Raw genomic sequence first — 21,635 nt, 5'->3', positions numbered from 1 at the left:
AGCTTGAAGGTGGTGGACTTGTGAGGGTTGAAGAGATTGTGTGTCATTGCAGACAAAGAGATGATTGTGCTTCAGGTGCCAAAGATGGAGAGCAGGGTGGGAGGGCAAGCACAGGATGCGGGGGATGGGGAGGGGGTACTCATAGCAGCTCGGACTGTGGCAGTGGATGGAGGGCACCCACAGGTCAGAGGAGCCGGTGTCAAATATGACCGTGAACTCCTGAGGCAGCGTTCCAATGGCAATGGTGCCGATGTACATGAACTACAGGGGCCGGGAAGGAATGGTTAGTGCAGACCTGAATGCCTGTCCACCCCCTTTCCATCCCCAATTCCTCCAGTACGGCCTCCTGCTGGATTTCCCAGGTCTCCTGAAATCACTTTCCAATCGCCCAACCTCACAGCCTCTACTCAGACTGGTGTCTTCGTTTGAGAAGCTCTACAGTCTCCCCTCTATGTCCAATGTGAGTCCCTCCCTCTCCTAGGTCACCCCAGGCTACTGACTCTAATCTCAGACCATGTCTGGTTGACAGCACTCAAGTGGCCCTTTATTTAGACACATATTTACCCTCTCCCCATCTCTCAGGATGGCCTGTGCATTCTTGAAGAAGAGGCTAGACCTTTGGCAATAACCACACTATTAGATTTGGTGGAGGGGCGTCTCACATGCCATAGGGACTCTGTAACTTTTTACCAGTATCACTCTTGGATCTGCTGAGACTGAACTTGCTCTGCCTAGGGATTCATACTTTATCTTTTGATGAGATATGGCTCACCCTTCATCTGTAACTGAGTGGCTCACTTAGTTCAGAAAGAACAATCTCCCTCAAACTAATGACATCTTTGGCACAGAAATGGATGTTTATCTGCCACCTGGTCATTGCTGGGCCCAGTCACCACAGACCAAGAGTTGAGGATGAGACTGCCTTCTCCTCTGAGAATGGGGTCCCTGTTCCCCAGCAGCCACATCCCACCTGGCACCTCCAAATGAACTCCAGTGCAAAGCCAGAGCACCAGGGTGCGCTGTGGAGCACCATCCTCCCAACACACACATCTAGTTTCTCAGGGGATGAAAAGTTGCACTTGGGTCATGAGCAAAATTCTTAGACAGGCTGTAAGCTTCTTCCTCCGGGAAATTTTTCACCGAGTTTTTTCTTTTCCCCCCGAGGGTTACTTGCGTAGTCTTCATCTTCGTTAGAGGGATTCTTTCCACAAGCATGGGGTAAAGGAAGCAATGAAAGGGCAGCAATCAGCCATATGTGTTATAGCAGGACTGCCATGGCAGAAAGTGAAGAGGAGCTAAAAAGCCTCTTGATGAAAGTGAAAGAGGAGAGCGAAAAAGTTGGCTTAAATCTCAACATTCAGAAGACGAAGATCATGGCATCCAGTCCCATCACTTCATGGGAAATAGATGGGGAAACAGTAGAAACGGTTTCAGACTTTATTTTGGGGGGCTCCAAAATCACTGCAGATGGTGACTGCAGCCATGAAATTAAAAGACGCTTACTCCTTTGGAAGAAAAGTTATGACCAACCTAGATAGTATAGTCAAAAGCAGAGACATTACTTTGCCGACTAAGGTCCGTCTAGTCAAGGCTATGGTTTTTCCTGTGGTCATGTATGGATGTGAGAGTTGGACTGTGAAGAAGGCTGAGTGCCGAAGAGTTGATGCTTTTGAACTGTGGTGTTGGAGAAGACTCTTGAGAGTTCCTTGGACTATAAGGAGATCCAACCAGTCCATTCTGAAGGAGATCAACCCTGGGATTTCTTTGGAAGGAATGATGCTAAAGCTGACATTCCAGTACTTTGGCCACCTCACGTGAAGAGTTGACTCATTGGAAAAGACTCTGATGCTGGGAGGGATTGGGGGCAGGAGGAGAAGGGGACGACTGAGGATGAGATGGCTGGATGGCATCACAGACTCAATGGATGTGAGTCTGAGTGAACTCCGGGAGTTGGTGATGGACAGAGAGGCCTGGCGTGCTGCGATTCATGGAGTCGCAAAGAGTTGGACACGACTGAGCAACTGAACTGAACTGAACTGAGGACTGCCATAGCTGGCATTGTTATGGCACTGCATATTTTTTTAAGCATTTTAATGAGGGTCATCTTATTATTAGAATGCTGTGCAAAGACCATAGCAAAGACCTAGGCCTGAATACTGGTTCTGTTGTGTAATCTTGGATAAGCCATAAGACCATTTGGAGTCTCCATCTTCCTGTCAGTAAAAAGGTGGAATGTAATAATCAGTATCCCTCATATAGAATGTCTTGGGTATTAAGGAAGATGATGGATATACTGCACCTGATATATAGGAAGTCTCAGCAATGGCAGCCATTACCATTGCTGTGGTCATCCCACTGTATCCTTCTCAAGGAAGCTCGGGGAGGGAGGTAGAAGGAATTCATCATCCTCTTTAAACAGGGGAGGAATTTCAAATGCAGGGAGTTGGAGACTTGGCTGAAGTCACACTGCTTGTTAGAGCTAAAAGAACAGAGAAATAGTGCTACTGATCTTTCTTCTGGGCTCAAGCAGAAGAGAGGGTGAGAGAGGATGCCAGGAGACAGGGAATAAACTGGGGAAATTAAGAGGCTAGAGAAGCAAGAGAGAGTCCAAATTGAAAAAGAAAAAAAAAAAAACTGGGAGACTTTTGCATGCACGGAGATAGCCAAAGAGATAGAGAGATAAAAGATAGTGATACAGTGCTGAAGACACAGACCCATACACGCAGAAGTGGAAAGAGAGCTGAGAGAAGATCCAGAAGCAAATGCAGGAGAAATGCAACAGGACCACACCAACAGTTGCACAAGTTGTGCACTGAACAATTCCAAGGAGTGTCATTTTCATTTAGGTCATGATGTGATTGGCACCCCTAGAGATGTGCAACCCTGCAAGCCTATTCCAAAACTTTGGGCCCCAAGGTACCCATGGCAAGGTACTTATCAATAAGTGAAAGTTGAAGTTTAAGCCTGTCAGGGAATGATTACCTTCTCTTCTAACCCTCACAGATGGAAGAAGAGAGAACAAGAAAAATCCCAGAAAGACAGATGATGCCACTTACAGTCCCTGTACTTACATGACTATGCACAGAGGGCTACTAGACAAGGAGTCCAAGCCACTTCATGCTTTTTTCCTGGGTTCAAGTACTCACAGAACAGAGCTTGCTGTGGTGACAAGAGCTCCCAGATATATATGCTCTTATCTGCCCCAATTGTCCCCTTGAGGCCACTAATCTGGTAAGATCTGGTAAGATCTGATAAGAAATACATACCTCTTGATTAAATGTTTACCTCCATCAGTGTCTCTGGGGAGTGGATTTAGAAAATTCTCAGAATAAAGAGAATTTTACAGAGATTGTAGTCTCTTACTTGCTGCTGCTAAGTCACTTCAGTAGTGTCCGACTCTGTGCAACCTCACCAGGCTCCATCGTCCCTGGGATTCTCCAGGCAAGAACACTGGAGTGGGTTGCCATTTCCTTCTCCAATGCATGAAAGTGAAAAGTGAAAGCGGAGTCGCTCAGTCGTGTCCGACTCTTCGCGACCCCATGGACTGCAGCCTACCAGGCTCCTCCAGCCATGGGAGTCTCTAGGCAAGAGTACTGGAGTGGGGTGCCATTGCCTTCTCTGATCTCTTCCTTGGGGGTTGGCTCAAAAAACAAACTGAAGTGCACAGACCATCTAAGGGTGGGGAGGTTCTTTCCAACTTGGAGAAAAAACACTGCTATTAACATGATAAAAGTAAAAGCTGGGGGCCATGCTAGACATTCATGACCTCATGAGGTCACAAGATGTGCAGGGCCTTCCAAGCAACTTCACAAGATGTGCATGGCTCTCTTAGTTGGTGAAGAGATTGCTAGAAGAAAAAGTGTTCAAATGGCAAAGTGAAGACTTTAGGGGCAGCCCAGTGACATATGAGTGACTTCAGGTATTGGGACAGATGGCATAGATCAGGGGCACCTTTGATGCTAGTTTCTGCATGCTAGTTTTCTAGACTAAAACAGTATTACAGTTACAGAGTTTCAGTATTGTAAGAAATATGACCCAGGCATACACAAGATACTTTATATCAGCCAACAAACATATAAAGAGAAACCTGTGTGCTGGAGTCTGGGTTCAGTTCAGTTCAGTTCACTTGTTCAGTCATGTCGGACTCTTTGCGACCCCATGAACCACAGCACGCCACGCCTCCCTGTCCATCGCCAATTCCCAGAGTCCACCCAAACCCATGTCCATCGAGTAGGTGATGTCATCCAACCATCTCATCCTCCATCGTCCCCTTTCCCTCAATCTTTCCCAGCATCAAGGTCTTTTTCCAATGAGTTACCTCTTTGCATCAGGTGGCCAAGGTATTGGAGTTTCAGCTTCAACATCAGTCCTTCTAATGAACACCCAGGACAGATCTCCTTTAGGATGGACTGGTTGGATCTCCTTGCAGTCCATGGGACTCTCAAGAGTCTTCTCCAACACCACAGTTAGAAAGCATCAGGTCTTCGCCACTCAGCTTTCTTTAGAGTCCAACTCTCACATCCATACATGACCACTGGAAAAAAACATAGACTTGACAAGACAGACCTTTGTTGGCAAAGTAATGTCTCTGCTTTTCAAATGCTGTCTAGGTTGCTCATAACTTTCCTTCCAGGGAGTAAACGTCTTTTAATTTCTTGGCTGCAATCACCATCTGCAGTGATTTTGGAGCCCAGAAAAATAAAGTCAGCCAGTGTTTCCACTGTTTCCCGATCTGTTTCCAATGAAGTGATGAGACCAGATGCCATGATCTTCGTTTTCTGAATGTTGAGCTTTAAGCCAATGTTTTTCACTCTTTCACTTTCATCAAGAGGCTTTTTAGTTCCTCTTCACTTTCTGCCATAAGGGTGGTGTCATCTGCATATCAGAGGTTATTGATATTTCTCATGGCAATCTTGATTCTAGCTTGTGTTCCTCCAGCCCAGCGTTTCTCATGATGTACTCTGCATAGAAGTTAAATAAGCAGGGTGACAATATACAGTCTTGACATATTCCTTTTCCTATTTGGAACCAGTCGGTTGTTCCATGTCCAGTTCTGACTGTTGCTTCCTGACCTGCATACATGTTTCTCAAGAGGCAGGTCAGGTGGTCTGGTATTCCCATCTCTTTCAGAATTTTCCACAGTTTATTGTGTTCCACACAGTCAAAGGCTTTGGCATAGTCAATAAAGCAGAAATAGATGTTTTTCTGGAACTTTCTTGCTTTTTCCATGATCCAGTGGATGTTGGCAATTTGATATCTGGTTCCTCTGCTTTTTCTAAAACCAGCTTGAACATCTGGAAATTCATGGTTCATGTATTGCTGAAGTCTGGCTTGGAGAATTTTGAGCATTTCTTTACTAGCATGTGAGATGAGTGCAATCGTGCGGTAGTTTGAGCATTCTTTGGCACTGCCTTTCTTTGGGATTGCAATGAAAACTGACCTTTTCCAGTCCTGTGGCCACTGCTGAGTTTTCCAGATTTGCTGGCATATTGAGTGCAGTGCTTTCACAGCATCATCTTTCAGGATTTGAAATAGCCCAACTGGAATGCCATCACCTCCACTAGCTTTGTTCATAGTGATGCTTCCTAAGACCCACTTGACTTCACATTCTGGATGTGAAGGATGTCTGGCTCTAGGTCAGTGATCACATCATCATGATTATCTTGGTCATGAAGTTCTTTTTTGTATAGTTCTTCTGTGTATTCTTGCCACCTCTTCTTAATATCTTCTGCTTCTGTTAGGTCCATACCATTTCTGTCCTTTATCAAGACCATCTTTGCATGAAATTTTCCCTTGGTACCTCTAATTTTCTTGAAGAGATCGCTGGTCTTTCCCATTCTATTGTTTCCCTCTATTTCTTTGCATTGATCACTAAGGAAGGCTTTCTTATCTGTCTTTGCTATTCTTTGGAATGCTGCATTCAAATGGATATATCTTTTCTTTTCTCCTTTGCTTTTCTCTTCCCTTCTTTTCACAGCTATCTGTAAGGCCTCCTCAGACATCTATTTTGCTTTTTTGCATTTCTTTTTCTTGGGGATAGTCTTGATTCCTGTCTCCTGTACAATGGCATGAACTTCCATCCATAGTTGACCAGGCACTCTGTCTATCAGATCTAGTCCCTTAAATCTATTTCTCACTTCCACTGTATAGTCATAAGGGATTTGATTTAGGTCATACCTGAATGGTCTAGTGGTTTCCTCCACTTTCTTAAATTTCAGTCTGAATTTGGCAATAAGGAGTTCATGATCTGAGCCACAGTCAGCTCCCGGTCTTGTTTTTGCTGACTGTATAGAGCTTCTCCATCTTTGGCTGCAAAGAATATAATCAATCTGATTTTGGTGTTGACCATCTGGTGATGTCCATGTGTAGAGTCTTCTCTTGTGTTGTTGGAAGAAGGTGTTTGCTATGACCAGTGCATTCTCTTGGCAAAACTCTATTAGTCTTTGCCCTGCTTCATTCCGCATTCCAAGGCCAAATTTGCCTGTTACTCAAGGTGTTTCTTGACTTCCTACTTTTGCATTCCAGTCCCCTATAATGAAAAGGACATCTTTTTCGGTTGTTAGTTCTAGAAGGTCTTGTAGGTCTTCATAGAACTGTTCAACTTCAGCTTCTTCAGCATTACTGGTTGGGGCATAGAGTTGGATTACTGTGATATTGAATGGTTTGCCTTGGAAACAAACAGAGATCATTCTGTCATTTTTGAGATTGCATCCAGGTACTGCATTTTGTTAACTATGATGGCTACTCCATTTCTTCTAAGGGATTCCTGCCCACAGTAGTAGATATAATAGTCATCTGAGTTAAATTCACCAATTCCAGTCCATCTTAGTTTACAGATTCCTAGAATGTCAATGTTCAACTCTTGTCATCTCCTGTTTGACCACTTCCAATTTGACTTGATTCATGTATGCCCAACCAGTAATGCTGAAGAAGCTGAAGTTGAATGGTTTTATGAAGACCTACAAGAACTTTTAGAACTAACACCCACAAAAGATGTCCTTTTCATTATAGGGGACTGGAACGCAAAAGTAGGAAGTCAAGAAACACCTGGAGTAACAGGCAAATTTGGCCTTGGAATGCAGAATGAAGCAGGGCAAAGGCTAATAGAGTTTTGCCAAGAAAAAGCTCTGGTCATAGCAAACACCCTCTTCCAACAACACAAGAGAAGACTCTACACATGGACATCACCAGATGGTCAACACCAAAATCAGATTGATTATATTCTTTGCAGCCAAAGATAGAGAAGCTCTATACAGTTAACAATAACAAGACCAGGAGATGTCTGTGGCTCAGATCATGAACTCCTTATTACCAAATTCAGACTGAAATTGAAGAAAGTGGGGAAAACCGCTAGATCATTCAGGTATGACCTAAATCAAATCCCTTATGATTATACTGTGGAAATGAGAAATAGATTTAAGGGCCTAGATCTCATAGATAGAGTACCTGATGAACTATGGAATGAGGTTCGTGACATTGTACAGAAACAGGGATCAAGATCATCCCCATGGAAAATAAATGCAAAAAAGCAAAATGGCTGTCTGGGGAGGCCTTACAAATAGCTGTGAAAAGAAGAGAGGCGAAAAGCAAATGAGAAAAGGAAAGATATAAGCATCTGAATGCAGAGTTCCAGAGAATAGCAAGAAGAGATAAGAAAGCCTTCTTCAGTGATCAATGCAAAGAAATAGAGGAAAAGTACAGAATGGGAAAGACTAGAGATCTCTTCAAGAAAATTAGAGATACCAAGGGAATATTTCATGCAAAGATGGTCTTGATAAAGGACAGAAATGGTATGGACCTAACAGAAGCAGAAGATATTAAGAAGAGGTGGCAAGAATACACACAAGAACTATACAAAAAAGATCTTCACGACCCAGATAATCATAATGGTGTGATCACTCACCTAGAGCCAGACATCCTGGAATGTGAAGTCAAGTGGGTCTTAGAAAGCATCACTATGAACAAAGCTAATGGAGGTGATGGAATTCCAGTTGAGCTGTTTCAAATCCTGAAAGATGATGCTGTGAAAGCACTGCACTCAATATGCCAGCAAATTTGGAAAACTCAGCAGTGGCCACAGGACTGGAAAAGATCAGTTTTCATTCCAATCCAAAAGAAAGGCAATGCCAAAGAATGCTCAAACTACCGCACAATTGCACTCATCTCACATGTAAGTAAAGTAATGCTCAAAATTCTCCAAGCGAGGCTTCAGCAATATGTGAACCGTGAACTTCCTGATGTTCAAGCTGGTTTTAGAAAAGGCAGAGGAACCAGAGATCAAGTTGCCAACATCCACTGGATCATGGAAAAAGCAAGAAAGTTCCAGAAAAACATCTATTTCTGCTTTATTGACTATGCCAAAGCCTTTGACTGTGTGGAACACAATAAACTGTGGAAAATTCTGAAAGAGATGGGAATACCAGACCACCTGACCTACTTCTTGAGAAATCTGTACGCAGATCAGGAAGCAACAGTCAGAACTGGACATGGAACAACAGACTGGTTCCAAATAGGAAAAGGACTGTATATTGTCAGGGCTGTATATTGTCACCCTGCTTATTTAACTTATATGTAGAATACATCATGAGAAACACTGTACTGGAAGAAACACAAGCTGGAATCAAGATTGCTGGGAGAAATATCAATAACCTCTGATATACAGATGACACCACCCTTATGGCAGAAAGTGAAAAGGAACTCAAAAGCCTCTTGATGAAAGTGAAAGAGGAGAGTGAAAAACATTGGCTTAAAGCTCAACATTCAGAAAACGAAGATCATGGCATCCAGTCCCATCACTTCATGGGAAATAGATGGGGAAACAGTGGAAAATGTCAGAGTGTATTGTTTTGGGCTCCAAAATCACTGCAGATGGTGATTGCAGCCATGAAATTAAAAGACACTTACTCCTTGGAAGAAAAGTTATGACCAACCTAGATAGCATATTCAAAAGCAGAGACATTTCTTTGCCAACTAAGGTCCATCTAGTCAAGGCTATGGTTTTGCCTGTGGTCATGTATGGATGTGAGAGTTGGACTGTGAAGAAGGCTGAGCACTGAAGAATTGATGGTTTTGAACTGTGGTGTTGGAGAAGACTCTTGAGAGTCCCTTGGACTATAAGGAGATCCAACCAGTTCATTCTGAAGGAGATCAACCCTGGGTGTTCTTTGGAAGGAATGATGCTAAAGCTGAAACTCCAGTACTTTGGCCATCTCATGCAAGGAGTTGACTCATTGGAAAAGACTCTGATGCTGGGAGGCATTGGGGGTAGGAGGAGAAGGGGATGACAGAGGATGAGATGGTTGAATGGCATCACTGACTCGATGCACGTGAGTCTGAGTGAACTCCGGGAGTTGGTGATGGACAGGGAGGCCTGGCATGCTGCAATTCATGGGGTCGCAAAGAGTCGGATGTGACTGAGCGACTGAAATGAACTGAACTGAACTGAACTGAACATTCCAGGTTCCTATGCAATATTGTTCTTTATAGCATCAAACCTTGCTTCTATCACCAGTCCCACTCACAATGGGTGTTGTCTTTGCTTTGGCTCCATCCCTTCACTCTTTCTGGAGTTATTTCTCCATTGGTCTCCAGTAGCATACTGGGCACCTACTGATCTGGGGAGTTCGTCTTTCAGTGTCCTATCTTTTTGCCTTTTCATACTGTTCATGGGGTTCTCAAGGCAAGAATAATGAAGAGGTTTGCCATTCCCTTCTCCAGTGGACCACATTCTGTCAGACCTCTCCACCATGACCTATCCGTCTTGGGTGGCCCCATACAGTATGGCTTAGTTTCATTGAGTTAAACAAGGCTGTGGCCCATGTGATCAGATTGGCTAGTTGTCTGTGACTGTAGTTTCAGTTGATCTGCCCTCTGATCCCCTCTTTCAGTGCCTACAGTCTCACTTGGGTTTCACTTACCTTGGACATGGGGTCTCTCTTCATGGCTGCTCCAGCAAAGCGCAGCCTCTGCTCCTTACATCGGATGCAGGGTAGCTCCTCTCAGCCGCCACCCCTGAAGTCAAGTAAGATACAGGTGGTCCTTATTTTCAGGGAGTTAGCTGTGGAGGGCACTTCTCACAAACTCCTGGTCCACGAGGCAAGAGAAATGAATGGAAGGGCTGGACAGACCTCATGGACACTGGGCAGCACATGCCCTACCACTGAGGGCAGCCTCTCAGCTCCAAGCAGAGGCTGCCATGCTGGAAAGTGGGCTGATTGGCCCAGTTTTCAGGAGAAATCAGAATCTCAATATTTACATAAAATCTCTGATTTTAAATGTTAGCAACTAAGTTTCTTTTTTCAAAAAACATAGTGAAAGCTAAACTTCCATCAACTGTGTGCTTGATTCAGCCTGCAGAATGTGTGGGGTTTTATGTGTAGACTAGTGTGGGAGTCATTTCCCTGGTGGTTCAGTGGTGAAGAATCCAGCTGCCAATGCAGGAGACATGGGTTCGATCCCTGGGTCAGGAAGATCCCCTGGAGGAAAAAACAGCAACCCACTCCAGTAATCTTGCCTGGGAATTCCCATGGAGAGAGGAGCTGGCAACTATAGTCCATGGGGTCTCAAAAAGACAGATATGACTTAGAACTAAACAACAATAACAACAAAGAGGTAGGTGTAGAGACAAGACGGAGAGGGGATTCAATTCATGTTGATCGACTAAATAAGAGGCTCAATGCATATTAACCATGTTAATTTTTCTTCCATTTGTAGAAAAAAAATTTACAAGGGTCATATAAACCAACAAGTTTATTAATGCCCACTTGCTGAGCAGCTGATGTAATTCCCCAATAGTGGAGTCATGCCTTGAAACATTTTGTCTGCCAAACCAAATATACAATGAACTAATTTTGAAGCATCTTATCTATCAAAGAAGACAAAAAAGACCAATCAAATCTCCATCTCAGCCTGAGATGAATAGGGCTACCTGCTAAAACTGTTATTTCAGCCAAAATAAGGACCTGGAATTTTATGGCTCCTTCACCAACTCCCTGGTCCTGGGTGTTCCTGCCTGGTATCTATCCAAGCCTGTCCCTTTCATAAAACAACAGGAGGGTGTTAGTCACCAGGTCAGTGATAGTTGGGGCGATTTGTCTTAACCCTCATTTTTTACAAATTGTTAAAATTCAGTTTTTGTGATTTAATAGCTACAGAAGGAATTTGACAGCACCTAGCAAATGACACACACAAATACCATTTACCTCAGCAATTCTGCTACTAGGAAATTATCCCAAAGATTCACTGACAAGAATACAAAAATCCAGATGCACAAGCCACTCACTGCAACATTGTTTGTAAAAGCAAAAGATCAGAAACATACCTGAAGTGACCATCCACCAGGGAGTGCAGATTAAGGCACAGGGTATCCCAACAGCTGGTTATAATGTCGATGGAGAGAGGCGTGGGGTGGGTGAGGTCTTCAGGGTACACTGCTTAGTTTTTAAAACAGAGGGGCCAGAAAAGTACCTATAGTTTGTTGCTTTTACATACACATGCACGGCTATTTTCAATAAGAAAGAGTGGAAAACTAAACCAAAACCATAAAAATCATAATTTATGGAGGCAGGACAGAGACAGAAGTGAGATTTTTTCTTGTTTTATAGTTTGACTTTGCAACCATACAGCATCAAAAATAGATAAATATATCTGTCAAAACTGAGAACAAACTAAGACAAATGAACCTAATTGTATCAAGCTGGTGACACAGCTACAAATTTAAATGCAGGATTTTGACTCTGTGTTCAGAGTAGAGTGTGTTCTAAGGGCAAAGAGAAACAAAGAAAAGTGCCCTCCCTCCAAAACAAATCCAAAAATCCAAAGAAATGTGAGACTATATCCAATAACTTATGGCCGTTGATAGTTCTACTGTTATTTTGAAAGTATCCTGTTTATGTTACAGGTTAGAGCAAATAAGTAATTAATGTTAATATTGTTCTGAAGCAAGACTTTCAGTGGATAGAGAAAAGATGTTTAAGTATAAAACAAACAAAAAAAATGTTTAAGTGAAAGCCTATAGTCTTTAAACTTGGAAAAATAAGTTTGTACCCATTAATTCTTTTCCTTTCTTTTTTCTTTACAGAATATCTGTGCTTCGGGCTGACCACTAAAAAGCCCCGAAGCAATGGCAATGTGCTAACAGTGACTATCCTGAGGCATAGCTTGTGGCCTCTACCATTTCTCACTAAAACATGCAGAAATTTTTGAAGAAATGGTTGATTTCAGGACTGGACCAAGAAATGCACAAGATAAGCCTGGGAATCTTGAAGGACCAGAAAGTTAGGACCTTCAAAGACCAGAAGAGGCCAGACAAAGTTTACGAATCCATATGAAAAGATCAAAGGTGGGACAATTTTAGCATCACATCAAATATATAAAAATCCAGTAGTTCCAAATGGTAATAGACAACATCTAATTTGTCACTGTGCCAGATCACAGTGGATCACAGTGGTACCAACTCATTATTTTGACCACTGAGAAAGGGAAATAATCATCAACATTTATGCTATTTTTGTTGCTGTGAAGCATATTTCATGTAACTACACATAGTCGAAGGAATACTCTTTTTAATTGAAGAATTGTAGGAATTAAATTCAGAAGGAGTGGTAGAAATAGCAAATCATTGTTTTGCAACGTCGTCACGAAACAATAGATCTAGGCAAAGGTCATCAATGGACAATAAAACCATAGGAAGAAAAGTCAAAGGGGAAGTTTATAAATGGATGTATGAGTTTGACAACATCAGGACCCAAAACATCTCAGTTCAGTTCAGCTGCTCAGTCGTGTCCAACTCTTTGCGACCCCATGAATCACAGCACGCCAGGCCTCCCTGTCCATCACCATCTCCCGGAGTTCACTCAAACTCACGTCCATCGAGTCCGTGATGCCATCCAGCCATCTCATCCTCTGTCATCCCCTTCTCCTCGTGCCCTCAACCCTCCCAGCATCAGAGTCTTTTCCAATGAGTCAACTCGTCGCATGAGGTGGCCAAAGTACTGGAGTTTCAGCTTTAGCATCATTCCTTCAAAAGAACACCCAGCACTGATCTCCTTCAGAATGGACTGGTTGGATCTCCTTGCAGTCCAAGGGACTCTCAAGAGTCTTCTCCAACATCACAGTTCAAATTCATCAATTCTTCAGCGCTCAGCTCTCTTCACAGTCCAACTCTCACATCCATACATGACTACTGGAAAAACCATAGCCTTAACTAGACAGACCTTTCTTGGCAAAGTAATGTCTCTGCTTTTGAATATGCTATCTAGGTTGGTCATAACTTTCCTTCCAAGGAGTAAGTGTCTTTTAATTTCATGGCTGCAATCACCATCTGCATTGATTTTGGAGCCCCCCAAAAATAAAATCTGACACTGTTTCCACTGTTTCCCCATCTATTTCCCATCAGCATCTATCAAAGTGGATCAACTAGAAATTATGAGCCTCTTGAAGTGGTGCCACAAGAAATATATGGAGCTATGTATGAAATATTCCAATGAAAAATTTTCAACTCATGACTAGATCTAAATACCAGTTTGGGGGAAAATACACAGATACAGGAACAGAGAGGCAATCCTCTAAACCAGCAGTCCCTAACTGTTTTGGCAACAGGGTCTGGTTTCCTGGAAGACAATTTTTCCAAGGACTGGTTGGGGCTGGGGCAGGGGGTCATGGGGGGACAGCAGGAGGAGGAGGAGATGTGGGGATGGTTTTGGGATGATTCAAGGGCATTACATTTATTGTGCATCTTATTTCTATTATTATTACATTGTGATATATAATGAAATAATTATACAACTCACTATAATGCAAAATCAGTGGGAGCCCTGAGCTTGTTTTCCTGGAACAAGACTGTCCCATCTGGGGGTGATGAGAGAGCGGTGGGAGCAGCTGTAAATACAGATGAAGCCTCACTCACTGGCCTGCTGCTCACCTCCTGCTGTGCGGCCTGGTTCCTAACAGACCAAGGGCTGAAGGACCGGTACTGGTCTGCAGCCAGGGGGTTGTGAGCCCCTGCTCTAAACCCAATAGTTGGGACATTCTATAAGGCAAATAACCTCACCTCCTCAAATATTTTAAACAAATAAATGACATAAAAGGAGGGGAGACTCTTACTTAAAGTCTTTAAAGACAACAACCAAATGTAGTACATGTACACTCTCTAGATTCTGATTTGAATCAACAAACCATGAAAAGGCTTTTTTTTTTTTTTTTTTGGAGGTTTGGACATGCACAGGATACTAGATGTTACTTTTGTTTGGAACAAAATAGCACTGTGGTTGTTTATACCTTGTGAAACGGTAATCTCTTCCTCAAAACACTTCAGCAAAAATGTGTGCGTGTGTACTGAGTAGCTCAGGTATGTCTGACTCTTTGCCAACCCGTGGACTGTAGCCTGCCAGGGGCCTCTGTCCATGGGATTTTTCATGCAAGAATACAGAAGTGGGTTGACATTTCCTCCTCCCGGGGATAGTCAGACTCAGGGATCAAACGCACATCTTCTGTGTCTCCTGCATTCCGGGCAGATTCTCTACACGCCAAGCCATCAGGAAAAGTCGCTGCAGACCAAGGGAATTTAGTGACAAACTAGGGACTGGAACTCCAGCGGTTGGAGCCATGAGTCAGCCTCTGGAGAGCTGTGTGAGTGCTGTGCAGAGGCGTCCAGCTGTGGGATGTATGGGCTACACTGTGGGCCTCCAGGCCTGAGCAAGGCGAGTAGAGGCTGTCTAACCTGCAGCTGCTCTAGGGGCTGCTTTGGGACTGCTGTCTGGAAGAGAGCTGTTTTTTTTTCCTTCTTACATCCATCTGGCCTGAGTGGCTGGGGAATTTTGTTTGTCCTTCTGGAGCCTTATCACAGCCAATGCCAAGGGCAATAGGGATGGAAATAGGGAAGGCTGCAGTGTGACACCAAAGGGTACCCAAACTAGACACCAAGCCTCGAATGTCTTGGCTGAGCACTTTATTAATAATTACACCAGTTCATACATCATGCTGTTAAAAAACGTTTAATTGTGTGTGTGAGTGTATGCAAGCTTTCAGTTCAGTTCAGTTCAGTCGCTCAGTCGTGCCCGACTCTTTGCAACCCCATTAATCACAGCACGCCAGGCCTCCCTGTTCATCACCATCTCCCGGAGTTCACTCAGACTCATGTCCATCGAGTCCGTGATGCCATCCAGCCATCTCATCCTCGGTCGTCCCTTTCTCCTACTGCCCCCAATCCCTCCCAGCATCAGAGTCTTTTCCAATGAGTCAACTCTTCATGTGAGGTGGCCAAAGTACTGGAGTTTCAGCTTCAGCATCATTCCCTCCAAAGAAATCCCAGGGTTGATCTCCTTCAGAATGGACTGGGTGGATGTCCTTGCAGTCCAAGGGACTCTCAAGAGTCTTCTCCAACACCACAGTTCAAAAGCATCAATTCTTCGGTGTTTAGGGGGAACTTAAATGCTAGGGTGTAATGCTTTCCACTGGGGTGAAGTGCACCCTCATTCCAGCTGGTAGTTCATCCTGGTTCATTAGGAATGATTTCTTCAAAATAGAAATAGTCTTCAAATACAAATTTATGGCAACCAAAGAGGAAAAGTGGAAGGGGTGAGGGATAAATTGAGAGTTTGGGACTAATATATATAAAGTAATATATATAATATTTATATAATGTGTTTATATATTATTATATGTATTATATATATTTATAAAGTAATATATATATATAATATTTATATATTTATATAATATGGTTATATATTATTATATGTATTATATATATTTATATATGTATAAAGTAATATATATAAAGCACTAATATATATAAACTATGAAATCTAAAAAGAGCTACTCTATAGCACAGGAAAGTCTAGTCTACTCAATATTCTGTAGTAACTTGTATGAGAAAAGAATCTTAAAAAGAATGGATATATATAAATAACTGAATCGCTTTGCTGTATACCTGAAACTAACATAATATTGTAACTCACATATACCCCAATAGAAAATAAAAATTAAATTTAAGAAAGATAAGGTTTCTTCGAAGGACTAGAAGGGGCTCTTTTCCCTCGTGGGATTCCTGATGTGATGCTGGAGCCTGCAGAGCAAGTGTAGAACAACTCAACATTATCTGAAGTTGCCTTTTCCCAGGCTTTGGTGTTCTTCGGCTTCTAGTGGGCACCTCTGACTTTGGAGAATCTCATACAAGAGCCCATAGACACTGGGGGGGTCATTAGTTGAAGGCTGAGAGATAGGAGCTGGTGGGAGTGTGAAAGCCCAGCTCCCAAGCCTTGGATTGGGGTATGTTAGAGACACAACTTATGTTCCAGAGCTGCCTGTGGGAGCAGACTACAGCTCCCCTCTCCAAGACATCCATGATATCACATCCATGATATCACACAAGACTCAGTTTCATCCATTTTCCTGTCCTGCTTCCCCTGTGCCCTCACTGGTTTCTCAGGAAGAGTTCTGAAATAAATCACTTGTACAGGAAACCTAGCATCATGGGCTACTCTGGGACAAATGACCTAAGATGATCCCCTTCTTTAGGCAACCCCCTTGAAAGCCCAAGTGATATAGATTCCCCTTCCAAGTCTTCCTACAGCATCTTGAAGCTGTCTGGGCTATGTGGCTTTGTCCTTGCTTAAGTTTCTGAAGCCCATGCTAGATCACAGGTTCCAGAATGCAGGGATCTTAACCTTACTCACTTGTAAGTCCATGTGAGAAGATCTTGTCTCTATGCATCAGACTCTAATTGTCAAAGCAAAGTTAACACAGATTTGTTAATAGATTATGAGTGCTAGGTTACAGGCACAACTGCTGTGATCAAAGCCTAAATAACACTGCCTTCAATAGAATACACTTTCATTTCTCTTTCATGCAATAATAGTCCAGGTCACTCCACAGTGACGGGGACCCAGTTTTTTCTTACTGCTTTGCTATCTTCCACATGTGATACTCACCTCTGGTCTAACATGGCTCCTTCAGCTCCTGTTATTACATCTGCATTCCAGCTCAAGCTGGAATCAAGATTGTCAGGAGAAATATCAATAACCTCAGATATGCAGATGACACCACCCTTATGGCAGAAAGTGAAGAGGAACTAAAAAGCCTCTTGATGAGAGTGAAAGAGGAGAGTGAAAAAGCTGGCTTAAAGCTCAACATTCAGAAAATGAAGATCATGGCATCTGGTCCCATCACTTCATGGGAAATAGATGGGGAAACAGTGGAAACAGTGTCAGACTTATTTTGGGGGGCTCCAAAATCACTGCAGATGGTGATTGCAGCCATGAAATTAAAAGACGCTTACTCCTTGGAATAAAAGTTATGACCTAGATAGCATATTCAAAAGCAGAGACATTCCTTTGCCAACAAAGGTCCATCTAGTCAAGGCTATGGTTTTTCTAGTGGTCATGTATGGATGTGAGAGTTGGGCTGTGAAGAAAGCTGAGCACTGAAGAATTGATGCGTCTGAACTGTGATGTTGGAGAAGACTCTTGAGGGTCCCTTGGACTGCAAGGAGATCCAACCAGTCCATCATTCCTTCCAAGGATCCTGGGAAGTTCCTGGGTGTTCCTTGGAAGGAATGATCCTAAAGCTGAAACTCCAGTATTTTGCCCACCTCATGCAAAGAGTTGACTCATTGGAAAAGACTCTGATGCTGGGAGGGATTGGGGGCAGGAGGAGAAGGGGACGACAGAAGATGAGATGGCTGGATGCTATCACTGACTCGATGGACGTGAGTTTGAGTGAACTCCGGGAGATGGTGATGGACAGGGAGGCCTTGCATGCTGTGATTCATGGGGTCACAAAGAGTCGGACACAACTGAGTGACTGAACTGAACTGAACTGATTCCAGCTAGAAGGACAGAAGGGAAAGCAGGATATGCCCCTTTCATTAAAGGCCACAACCAAAAGTTATAAACTCACTTCCACTCATTTGTCATTGGCTACGATGAAGTTACAGAGGCTAGGAAATGAACTTTTTAGCTGGGTGGCCCTAGACTAGGGGTTTAGTTACCAAATGAAGAAGGAGACCATTAGGAGTGCCTGTTATACCCTCTTGTTTAAGTGAAGAGAAACTGAGTTACACTATGAAGACATAAAACCCCAAACCTCAAAGTCTCAACATAACTGAGGTTTATTCCTCACTCACACCTGACTTTGTGAACAGGGAGCCCTGCTCATCACACTCTCAGGGAGGAAGGTGGTTGGAGGCTCCCTCTGGATGCAGGGGAAGGGAATGTGTGGCAAATTGGGCTCTGTTTCTTAAAGGGCTCCACTCGGAAGTGACATATCACTTCTACTCAAACTCCACTGGCTGAAGTAACTTCCATGGTCATGGCTCACCTGGGGGTGGTGAGTACGCAGAAGGGCTGGGAATGTGATCCTACTGCAGAACATTCATGATGAGCAACAAGGGCCACCACCCTTCATTCATGGCCCTGTGCTTTGTTTTTCTTTGGTTCTCCCCACCCTGCTCTCAGCCTGTTTTGACCTGTAGATTTGGATTTAGATGAGAGGGATTTATATGGGAGGGCATATGTTAATAAGTGGGGAAACCAAGCCAAGAAAAGAAAGAAAGAAGTCCAAAATCTATTAGAAAGCATGCTTGTAATTGCAACTCTGCATTTATATAAGATTAGGTATACATGCAGTTTATAATTAAATTTAACAAAAAACATAAAGGAAAATAATTTTAATATAAATTCATTGACCAAATTAGGAAAGGAATACATCAAGGCTGTACATTGTCAGCTTGCTTATTTAACTTATATGCAGAGGGCATCATGAGAAATGCCAGGCTGGATGAAGCACAAACTGGAATCAAGATTGGCAGGAGTAATATCAATAACCTCAGATATACAGATGACACTACCCTTATGGCAGAAAGTGAAGAAGAACTAAAGAGCCTCTTGATAAAAGTGCAAGAAGAAAGCGAAAAGTTGGCTTAAAACTCAACATTCAAAACACTAAGATCATGGCACCCAGTCCCATCACTTCATGGCAAAAATGGGGAAACAATGGAAACAGTGAGGGACTTTATTTCTTTGCGCTCCAAAATCACCACAGATGGTGACTGCAGCCATGAAATTAGAAGATGCTTGCTCCTTAGAAGAAAAGCTATGACAAACCTACACAGCATATTAAAAAACAGAGACCTAAGTTTGCTGACAAAGGTCTAGTCAAAGCTACGGTTTTTCTAGAAGTTGTGTATGGATGTGAGTTGGACTATAAAGAAAGCTGAGCGCCAAAGAATTGATGCTTTTGAACTGTGGTGTTGGAGAAAACTCTTGAGAGTCCCTTGGACTGCAAGGAGATCAAATTAGTCAATCCTAAAGGAAACCAGTCCTGACTATTCATTGGAAGGACTGATGCTGAAGCTGAAGCTCCAATACTTTGGCCACCTGATGAGAAGAACTGATTCATTGGAAAAGCCCCTGATTCTGGGAAAGACTGAAGGCAGGAGGATAAGGGTATGACAGAGAATGAGATGGTTGGATGGCATCACCTACTCGATGGACATGAGTTTAAGCAAGCTCCGGGAGTTGGTGATGGACAGAGAAGCCTGATGTGCTGCAGTCCATGGGGTTGCAAAGAGTCAGACAAGACCGAGCAACTGAACTGAACTTATTGATCAAATCCAACTAATAAATAATAATAATAAAGCATTACAATATTAAGCACATAGTAGTGTCAGGTTTAAGTCTGAACGCACATTACCAAAAACCTAAAACATCAATCTCTTTAAGAAGATAAAATTTGATTTTTTTTTCTCCCACAAAAAGGAATCTGGATGTGGGCCATCCAGAGCTTGCCTAGTTTCCATCTCCAAGGTCACATGATGGATCAATACAACTGCAGGAGTTCCAGCCATCATATCTGAAGTCCAGACAACAGTTAAGAAGAAGGTGGGGTAAGAAAGAGACTCATTTCCCAGCTGAATCAGCTCTTTGAAGGCAGTCTTCCAAGAAATCCTTCTTACAGATCTGCTTCTATCACAGTCACCAGTCATGACTAAGAGCAAAGGAGGGTGGGAAACGCAATCTTGTGGCTGCTGGGCACATGGCTATATAACAGAAGGCATTCTGTTTTTAAAGATAACCTGAGAATGGCAATTTTGTAGGTAGCTATCACTCCCTGCCTCAAGAGACACAAAAGATCCACCCAAAAAAAGATGGATCAGGCCGAAACGCAAGGCACAGTGTGGGAGTCACTAGGGAGGAGCAAGAATGAGAAACAGCTACATGGATCTGACCTGAGATTTCACGGGACCAAAAGGAAAGACAAAGTCTTCACTGGAAATCTCCTGAGCACTGAATTGGGGATTAAACCTACCACACAGTCAAACTTCTTTTGGAAAACGGCTTTTCCAATTCAGGTTCCAAGCTTTGTCAATATCTCAGCTTCTTAAGTATCTTGTCTGTGTTACCTCACTTTCTGACCTGCCTGTCTCACCTTCCTTACTTCTGTTCACATCATATCTTCATCCAGTCCACCAGCATTTGCTGTTGTTCAGTCACTCAGTCATGACCAACTCTTTGCAACCCCATGGACTGCAGCATGCCAGGCTGCCCTGTCCTTCACCATCTCCTGGAGCTTGCTGAAACTCATGTCCATTGAGACGCCATCCAACCATCTTGTCCTCTGTCATCCCCCTCTCCTCCTGCCTTCAGTCTTTCCCAGTATCAGGGTCCACCAGCATAACAAGATTCAGTATTAAGGAGATTCAGTATTGAGAAGCAGATAGAAACAGGATGACTACTTTAATATGTATTCTGTTCCTGATCAAGGTCATCTGAAAGACTGAGATGGCTAGAATAGGGAGATCTCTTGTTTCCTCTAAAATCTCAACCAAGAAGATGACTTCCTTGAAACTGGGGATAGTGTGTTCACTTTTGCATCCACTGGTCTAACAGTACAGGTATTCACTATATGTATGTGAAGTGAATGAACAAGAGAAGATAGCAAGGAACTGTCTTTGCTTTCTCTTTCTCACTTTTTGCCTGTTCAGGGTCAGTCTGAATAGAAAAATTAGAAATATTTGAGAACTGGTGTATGGGGACATGGGTACAAGTGATAGAGGACCAGGGTCATAGTGGCTGGGGAGGTTAAAAAGAGCCAGAAATGGGAAATAAGAGGAAACAAGTGAGGAAGAGCAGGCTTTTCTAATGCCATCTGTTTCAGATGACCTGAATTTTGTGCCAAGTTTGCCCCCTCCCTCCTTTGCCCTAATTCTCTATCTTTGCTTATTCAGCACAGCCAGCATTACTCACCCCACCCCACCCTAAGATGACTTCACAGTGACCCAGCTGATTCAGAGAGCAGCCCATGTCATTTCCTCTCAACACCCTCAGTGGAATCATTGTGTCTGTCACATTCACAGGATAGTGCTGTCAGTCTTTCCGGAGTTTCTAGGATCTCTGTGAAAAGATGTAGAGAATAGTGTCTTCCTACCTTAGAGAAGTTTCCATCTAGAGAAAGTGAATATTCAATTACAGGAAAATGTGGCAAATACTAAAAAAGGGAAAAAAGGGGGGGAGGGGATGTGAGGAGATTGAAGAACATACAAGGCGGGCACTTATCCAGTCTTGGGGGTACCAAAGGGGTTTCCAAAAATGGAGTATATGAATGACATTCTAAAGAATGTCAGTGATAGGAAAACC

Source organism: Ovis canadensis, chromosome 21 (assembly GCF_042477335.2).
Source record: "Ovis canadensis isolate MfBH-ARS-UI-01 breed Bighorn chromosome 21, ARS-UI_OviCan_v2, whole genome shotgun sequence".
NCBI lineage: Eukaryota > Metazoa > Chordata > Mammalia > Artiodactyla > Bovidae > Ovis > Ovis canadensis.
The sequence above is the reverse complement of the archived record's forward strand: the minus strand, read 5'-3'. Positions refer to the sequence as shown.